The sequence below is a fragment of the Oncorhynchus mykiss genome, chromosome 14 (assembly GCF_057628025.1).
Source record: "Oncorhynchus mykiss isolate SJ-2025 chromosome 14, ASM5762802v1, whole genome shotgun sequence".
NCBI classification, from domain to species: Eukaryota; Metazoa; Chordata; class Actinopteri; order Salmoniformes; family Salmonidae; genus Oncorhynchus; species Oncorhynchus mykiss.
The window spans coordinates 36,307,449-36,317,118 of NC_143035.1; positions in this window are offsets into that span (position 1 = coordinate 36,307,449).

The following is a 9,670-nucleotide window of genomic DNA, read 5'->3' on the forward strand; positions in this document are numbered from 1 at the left end:
TTTAAAAAAAAATTCAAAACAAATAGTGAGATTTTAATATGCAAAAAATGGCACACAGAGGTGTCATCTGGGCTGTTCAGCCGCTATATTGACCGACACTGGCAAGATCCTCAAGGTGAAGGTCTCACACCCACTGCTCAGACACGGAAAGACTTTCTCTGTGAAGGTGTGTGTGAACGTGTGGAGGAAGTTGGTTGTAATGCGGATCAGAGAAGGTCAGCGTTCCTCCGTCCCAGTCCAATGTCACTCTGATCTTCAGGGGCTCCTGTCTCAGCTTCAATGAGAGGGTGATGAGAGGTTCGGGGACAGAGCGTACGGTATAAACTCCTCCATGTTGTTCTAATCTCCAGCCTCCCTTCTCTATCACACCCTTCCTGGACACAGACTCCTCCACCACCCCCAGGGCCCAGTCACGGAGGTAGTCGTATCTCTGGAGATATTCATTCCTGACTTCCACGTCCCAGGTGTGTGTTCCCGAATCGAAGCCCTCAGAGCCCAGGATCCCTTCTTAGAGGTTGAACCTCTCTGAGGTGTCAGGAACCGGTGTCTCCATCTTTTCTCTCTCCTCAGAGTTTCTGGTTCTGAATGGGACCATATCGGGGTACACCAGCAGGTCTGGATGAGCCGTGTTGGTGTCCAGAACCACGGGATCTGAACACAGAGAAACAGACAGTGTGTTATTGTACTGTATAATAATGACAGTGTATGGGTATGTTTTTGCACAAAAATATGGTAACTCTACCACATAAATACAGTAACTCTACCACATAAATACAGTAACTCTACCACATAAATACAGTAACTCTACCACATAAATACAGTAACTCTGCCACATAAACACAGTAACTCTACCACATAAATACAGTAACTCTACCACATAAATACAGTAGCTCTACCACAAAAATGCAGTAACTCTACCCCATAAATACAGTAACTCTACCACATAAATACAGTAACTTTACCACATAAAAACAGTAACTGTGGGCAGTATTACATTTTTATTTTACCCTGGTTGACTGAGAACACGTTCTCATTTACAGCAACAACCTGGGAAATAGTTACAGGAGTGACGATGAATGAGCCAATTAGAAGCTCGGGATGATTAGGTGGCCGTGATGGTCAGATTGGGAATTTAGCGAAGACACTGGTGTTAACACCCTTATTTTAACGATAAGTTCCATGTGATCTTTAGTGAACACGGAGAGTCAGGACACCTCTTTAATTAACATCCCATCCAAAAGACCCCACCCAACACAGGGTAATGTCCCCAATCACACATATATATATGTGTGTGTGTGTTTTTTAGACCAGAGGAAAGAGTGCCACCTACTGGCCCTCCAACACCACTTTAAGCAGCATCTGGTCTCCCATCCAGGGACCAACCCTGCTTAGTTTCAGAAGTAAGCCAGCAGTGGGATGCAGGGTGATATCAAGCCTGTCGCTGAAGCGTTACCGATCGCGTAATACAAAGGTAAAGGTCATTTTGATTGAACGGGTGCCTTTACATTTCAGTCACCATGTCATGTTGAACGTCCTCAATACGGACTGAATAATATGTCTCTTTTTTTTTGCACAGTGTGTCTGTGATGTCATCTCTGTGATGACATCACAAGAAGAGGAGAGAGAGAAGAACAGGAGAGAAGAAGAGGGGAGAGAGAAGAGGAAAAAAGAAGCGTAGAGGAGAGAGAGAAGAAGAGGAGAGAGAGAAGCAGAGAGAGAGAAGAAGCGGAGAGGAGAGAGAAGAACAGGAGAGAAGAAGAGGAGAGTAGAAGAAGCGGAGAGGAGAGAGAGAGAAGAAGAGGAGAGTAGAAGAAGCGGAGAGAGAGAGAGAGAGAGAAGAAGAGGAGAGTAGAAGAAGCAGAGAGAGAGAAGCAGAGAGAGAAAAGAAGCAGAGAGAGAGAAGAAGATGAGAAAATAAGCGTAGAGGAGAGAGAGAAGAAGAGGAGAGTAGAAGAAGCAGAGAGAGAAAAGAAGCGGAGAGGAGAGAGAGAAGAGGAGAGTAGAAGAAGCAGATAGAGAGAAGAAGCGGAGAGGAGAGAGAGAAGAAGAGGAGAGTAGAAGAAGCAGAGAGAGAAAAGAAGCGGAGAGGAGAGAGAGAAGAAGAGGAGAGTAGAAGAAGCGGAGAGAGAAAAGAAGCGTAGAGGAGAGAGAGAATAAGAGGAGAGTAGAAGAAGCAGAGAGAGAAAAGAAGCGGAGGGAGAGAGAAGAAGCAGAGAGAGAGAGAGAAGAACAGAGCAGAGAGAGAGAAGCAGAGAGAGAAAAGAAGCAGAGAGAGAGAAGAAGATGAGAAAATAAGCGTAGAGGAGAGAGAGAAGAAGAGGAGAGTAGAAGAAGCAGAGAGAGAAAAGAAGCGGAGAGGAGAGAGAGAAGAGGAGAGTAGAAGAAGCAGATAGAGAGAAGAAGCGGAGAGGAGAGAGAGAAGAAGAGGAGAGTAGAAGAAGCAGAGAGAGAAAAGAAGCGGAGAGGAGAGAGAGAAGAAGAGGAGAGTAGAAGAAGCGGAGAGAGAAAAGAAGCGGAGAGGAGAGAGAGAAGAAGAGGAGAGTAGAAGAAGCAGAGAGAGAAAAGAAGCGGAGAGGAGAGAGAGAAGAGGAGAGTAGAAGAAGCAGATAGAGAGAAGAAGCGGAGAGGAGAGAGAGAAGAAGAGGAGAGTAGAAGAAGCAGAGAGAGAAAAGAAGCGGAGAGGAGAGAGAGAAGAAGAGGAGAGTAGAAGAAGCGGAGAGAGAAAAGAAGCGTAGAGGAGAGAGAGAATAAGAGGAGAGTAGAAGAAGCAGAGAGAGAAAAGAAGCGGAGGGAGAGAGAAGAAGCAGAGAGAGAGAGAGAAGAACAGGAGAGAAGAAGAGAGACAGGAGGCAGCTCATTTACCCGGCCTTGTGTAGAATGGCCTTGTATCTCTGCAGAAAGGTAACATGGTCCCCCTCTAGATGCTCCTCTACAGCTTGGATCTTGTCTGAAAGAGTTGAGATTATTCTGCTAATCTCCTTAGTCTTCTCCTTTACCATCCAAGTCTTCTCCTTCTCTTCCTCTATCAGAGCGTCTATCCTGGACTCCTTTTCATTTATGAGAAGCTGATGAAGATCTTGAAACTCTTTCTTGATTTCCCTGTGTGTCTCTGCAGCCTGTGTCTGGACCCCCCCCCCCCCCCCCCCCCCCCCCCACACACCAAATATCTATGAATATCACATAAATCAAGTATTAACCTCTAAATGAACAGACAGACTGCATCCCAATGTCATCCCGTATAATTAGCGTGATGTATTTTTCTGTTTGACCACAGGTTAGTTTGGATTCAGTGTAACGTCTCAGCTTCTCCTTCAAGGGCTCCAGTTCAGCCTTTACTCTCTCCTGGAATCAGACAAACACATGAACGGCTCTAACCATGTATCACTAGCCACTTTAACTATGCTACCTAATATAATGTTTACATACCCTACATTACTCATATCATATGTATACGTATATACTGTACTCTATATCATCTACTGCATCTTTATGTAATACATGTATCACTAGCCACTTTAACTATGCCACTTTGTTTACATACTCATCTCATATGTATATACTGTACTCAATACCATCTACTGCATCTTGCCTATGCCGTTCATCACTCATTCATATATCTTTATGTACATATTCATTATCCCCTTACACTTGTATCTATAAGGTAGTAGTTTTGGAATTGTTAGCTAGATTACTCGTTGGTTATTACTGCATTGTCGGAACTAGAAGCACAAGCATTTCACTACACTCGCATTAACATCTGCTAACCATGTGAATGTGACCAATAAAATGTTATTTTATTTTAAATGTACACAGTAAAACATAACTGTCTAACTCAGTAAATTAATTGAGTGAAAATCAACTCAAAGAATTGCAAAGTTATACTATATTAATGTTATAAGCAATATTGATTGCAATAAGTCAAAGCAACTCAATCCCTTGTAATTTAAAGGTAGATTCGGTAATATGACATCATTGAACATATTGAGGCGACTTCCTGCTTGCATACATTGAGACACGGCCACATTGGGAAGAGCCAATAGGGGCAGACGTTGGCTGATTTGAATGATTGTTGTTGTTGTTGGTTTCTGTATCCAGGAAGTAACTCACCCCTCTGTGTACAATGACGCCATACTTCAATCCGTATCGCCGAAGTATCGCGTGAAGATCTGGGTTAAAATTTGGAAGATAATTTCAGATCGCGCAGATATTATACGCAGCGTTTATAAAGCAGATCTTCAGCGCTACGGATCGAACACAACCCTATACAATATTTCTTGTCCTACTTCCTGGTCCTGAACAACTTCATCTATGGGACAGAACTTGTGTCTCGTGTGTCGTCTTGAGTCGCGACACACCAAACAGACAGGCCGTTCATCCTCCAGACAGAAGAGCTTGAGTTCTGCTTTGTGTTGACCACAGAGCCTCTCAGACCCAGGCGGGACAGGGGAAATCATCTTCTTGGAAGAAGGACCCAGAGGCCATTTTGTCCCTCAGTAAAAGTGTCCATTTCTCTGTAATGGCTACTGGAACAAGAGAGACACAAGTTCAAAGGTCAAGAAGTGAGGTACACTTTTATAGTTGTTGAGGTGAACCTAAAAAATGTATTTTTTTTGTTGTTGTTTTTTTTTACAGTGTATCCATTCTGTTAACATGTTTTGAACTATTCTTTCTGGCTGTATCCCAGACCCTCATTGAACCTGCTCCTGGACTAAGAGGTCATTCAATAGAGATTCTTCAATCTCCATTGAGGATATAGTTTAAGACGAACATGTTTACATCAGCCATTTATCATGTACAGTAAGCTACATGTTTTACATTGCTTCAACAGAGATCTAGGAGGAAGAACAACGACCAAACAAATTATATATGCATAGTCACTTTAACCATAACCACATGTACATACTACCTCAATCAGCCTGACTAACCATAACTACATGTACACACTACCTCAATCAGCCTGACTAACCAGTGTCTGTATGTAGACTCGCTACTTTTATAGCCTCTCTACTGTAAAGAGCCTCTCTACTGTATAGAGCCTCTCTACTGTCTATAGCCTCTCTACTGTATATAGCCTCTCTACTGTATATAACCTCTCTACTGTATATAGCCTCTCTACTGTTTATAGCCTCTCTACTGTATATAGCCTCTCTACTGTTTATAGCCTCTCTACTGTATATAGCCTCTCTACTGTATGTAGCCTCTCTACTGTATATAGCCTCTCTACTGTATAGAGCCTCTCTACTGTATAGAGCCTCTCTACTGTCTATAGCCTCTCTACTGTATATAGCCTCTCTACTGTATATAACCTCTCTACTGTATATAGCCTCTCTACTGTTTATAGCCTCTCTACTGTTTATAGCCTCTCTACTGTATATAGCCTCTCTACTGTTTATAGCCTCTCTACTGTTTATAGCCTCTCTACTGTATATAGCCTCTCTACTGTATATAGCCTCTCTACTGTATATAGCCTCTCTACTGTATATAGCCTCTCTACTGTATATAGCCTCTCTACTGTATATAGCCTCTCTACTGTATATAGCCTCTCTACTGTATATAGCCTCTCTACTGTTTATAGCCTCTCTACTGTATATAGCCTCTCTACTGTATATAGCCCCTCTACTGTCTATAGCCTCTCTACTGTCTATAGCCCCTACTGTATATAGCCTCTCTACTGTTTATAGCCTCTCTACTGTATATAGCCTCTCTACTGTTTATAGCCTCTCTACTGTATATAGCATCTCTACTGTATATAGCCTCTCTACTGTTTATAGCCTCTCTACTGTATATAGCCTCTCTACTGTATATAGCCTCTCTACTGTATATAGCCTATCTACTGTATATAGCCTCTCTACTGTTTATAGCCTCTCTACTGTTTATAGCCTCTCTACTGTATATAGCATTTCACTGTAAGGTCTACTACACCTGTTGTGTTCAGCATTTCACTGTAAGGTCTACTACACCTGTTGTATTCAGCATTTCACTGTAAGGTCTACCTGTTGTATTCAGCATTTTACTGTGAGGTCTACTACACCTGTTGTATTCAGCATTTCACTGTAAGGTCTACTACATCTGTTGTATTCGGCATTTCACTGTAAGGTCTACTACACCTGTTGTATTCAGCATTTCACTGTAAGGTCTACTACACCTGTTGTATTCGGCATTTCACTGTAAGGTCTACTACACCTGTTGTGTTCAGCATTTCACTGTAAGGTCTACTACACCTGTTGTATTCAGCATTTCACTGTAAGGTCTACCTGTTGTATTCAGCATTTTACTGTGAGGTCTACTACACCTGTTGTATTCAGCATTTCACTGTAAGGTCTACTACACCTGTTGTATTCAGCATTTCACTGTAAGGTCTACTACACCTGTTGTATTCAGCATTTCACTGTAAGGTCTACTACATCTGTTGTATTCGGCATTTCACTGTAAGGTCTACTACACCTGTTGTATTCAGCATTTCACTGTAAGGTCTACTACACCTGTTGTATTCAGCATTTCACTGTAAGGTCTACTACACCTGTTGTATTCTGCATTTCACTGTAAGGTCTACTACACCTGTTGTGTTCAGCATTTCACTGTAAGGTCTACTACACCTGTTGTATTCAGCATTTCACTGTAAGGTCTACCTGTTGTATTCAGCATTTTACTGTGAGGTCTACTACACCTGTTGTATTCAGCATTTCACTGTAAGGTCTACTACACCTGTTGTATTCAGCATTTCACTGTAAGGTCTACCTGTTGTATTCAGCATTTTACTGTGAGGTCTACTACACCTGTTGTATTCAGCATTTCACTGTAAGGTCTACTACACCTGTTGTATTCAGCATTTCACTGTAAGGTCTACTACACCTGTTGTATTCAGCATTTCACTGTAAGGTCTACTACACCTGTTGTATTCAGCATTTCACTGTAAGGTCTACTACATCTGTTGTATTCGGCATTTCACTGTAAGGTCTACTACACCTGTTGTATTCAGCATTTCACTGTAAGGTCTACTACACCTGTTGTATTCAGCATTTCACTGTAAGGTCTACTACACCTGTTGTATTCTGCATTTCACTGTAAGGTCTACTACACCTGTTGTGTTCAGCATTTCACTGTAAGGTCTACTACACCTGTTGTATTCAGCATTTCACTGTGAGGTCTACCTGTTGTATTCAGCATTTTACTGTGAGGTCTACTACACCTGTTGTATTCAGCATTTCACTGTAAGGTCTACTACACCTGTTGTATTCAGCATTTCACTGTAAGGTCTACTACACCTGTTGTATTCAGCATTTCACTGTAAGGTGAAAACACCTGTTGTATTCAGCATTTCACTGTAAGGTCTACTACACCTGCTGTATTCAGCATTTCACTGTAAGGTCTACTACACCTGTTGTATTCGGCATTTCACTGTAAGGTCTACTACACCTGTTGTATTCAGCATTTCACTGTGAGGTCTACTACACCTGTTGTATTCAGCATTTCACTGTGAGGTCTACTACACCTGTTGTATTCAGCATTTCACTGTGAGGTCTACTACACCTGTTGTATTCAGCATTTCACTGTAAGGTCTACTACACCTGTTGTATTCAGCATTTCACTGTAAGGTGAAAACACCTGTTGTATTCAGCATTTCACTGTAAGGTCTACTACACCTGCTGTATTCAGCATTTCACTGTAAGGTCTACTACACCTGTTGTATTCGGCATTTCACTGTAAGGTCTACTACACCTGTTGTATTCAGCATTTCACTGTAAGGTCTACTACACCTGTTGTATTCGGCATTTCACTGTAAGGTGAAAACACCTGTTGTATTCAGCATTTCACTGTAAGGTCTACTACACCTGTTGTATTCGGCATTTCACTGTAAGGTCTACTACACCTGTTGTATTCAGCATTTCACTGTAAGGTCTACTACACCTGTTGTATTCAGCATTTCACTGTAAGGTCTACTACACCTGTTGTATTCGGCATTTCACTGTAAGGTGAAAACACCTGTTGTATTCAGCATTTCACTGTAAGGTCTACTACACCTGTTGTATTCAGCATTTCACTGTAAGGTCTACTACACCTGTTGTATTCAGCATTTCACTGTAAGGTCTACTACACCTGTTGTATTCAGCATTTCACTGTAAGGTCTACTACACCTGTTGTATTCAGCATTTCACTGTAAGGTCTACTACACCTGTTGTATTCAGCATTTCACTGTGAGGTCTACTACACCTGTTGTATTCAGCATTTCACTGTAAGGTCTACTACACCTGTTGTATTCAGCATTTCACTGTAAGGTCTACTACACCTGTTGTATTCAGCATTTCACTGTAAGGTGAATACACCTGTTGTATTCAGCATTTCACTGTAAGGTCTACTACACCTGTTGTATTCAGCATTTCACTGTAAGGTCTACTACACCTGTTGTATTCGGCGCACGTGACAAATAAACTTTGATTTGAAGGCACTTACCAACAAACAGCCAGAAGAAGAAGAATCGTCCTCTGTGGTAAGTCCAGCAGCAGGAAGTACACTTTTCTGAATTCAAGTCTATCGGTTTCAGTATCTGGAGGGAGCTTAAATACTACAATGTAAAAGTCCCAAGTTCTGCAATCTCATTTATCATGGGTGTATGTATAGGTGTGTGTGTGTGTGGGGGGGGGGGGGATCTCGGTTGATTCAGGATAGAGGGGGGTTGGGGGGTGTTTCCCCAGCCGGTAAATGGTCTTGGGGGTTACATGCCCAATGAGACCTGAGGTGTTACCAAGGGTGGGAGGAGGTGAGAATGGCCCTGTGAAGGAGATAGGGTAAGAATGGGGTGTATGAATGAACCTAACCAAGATACATTAGCAAACTGACTATCTGGCCATTAGGTTGCCTAGGTTACTTTGTGAACGTAATCCATTACAGTTACTAGTTAACTATCCAAAAATTATGACACACCAAATGATGACCACCAATCAGAGACCACTATGATGAGACACCAAATGATGACCACCAATCAGAGACCACTATGATGAGACACCAAATGATGACCACCAATCAGAGACCACTATGATGAGACACCAAATGATGACCTCCAATCAGAGAACACTGTCATCATAGTGGTCTCTGATTGGTGGTCATCATTTGGTGTGTCATCACAGGGAGGTCAGACTTTCTCAGGTGGCACACGTAAAGTTTCTCCTTTCTTTCAGTGCTGAATTGAAAGTCATTGAGAAAACCGAAAGGTGACATTATGTATTTTTTTCACAAACATCCTTTCTGAACTTAAATGTCATCCAGTTTTTCACAAAGTACATGTAATCTGATTGCAGTTTTTTTTTGCAGGTAACAGTCACAGTTTTTCTGGTACATGTAATCTGTTACTCCCCAACCCTGTGTATAGGGAACATTTTTATTCAGTTAAGTCAGTTAAGAACAAATTCTTATTTACAATGACAGCCTAGGAACAGTGGGTTAACCTGCCTTGTTCAGGGGCAAGAGCGACAGATTGGTACCTTGTCAGCTCGGGGATCCGAACTCGCAACCTTTGGGTTACTAGTCCAACACTCTAACCCCTAGGTTACCCTGGGCGCCCCATTTGAACACACAATAGAATCCTGCTATTAAAATTAAAATGTACTGAATATCAGAGTTTATTCTTAGACTAACTCCTCTACTACCACCTAGTGGTAGACCTAGGTAAATA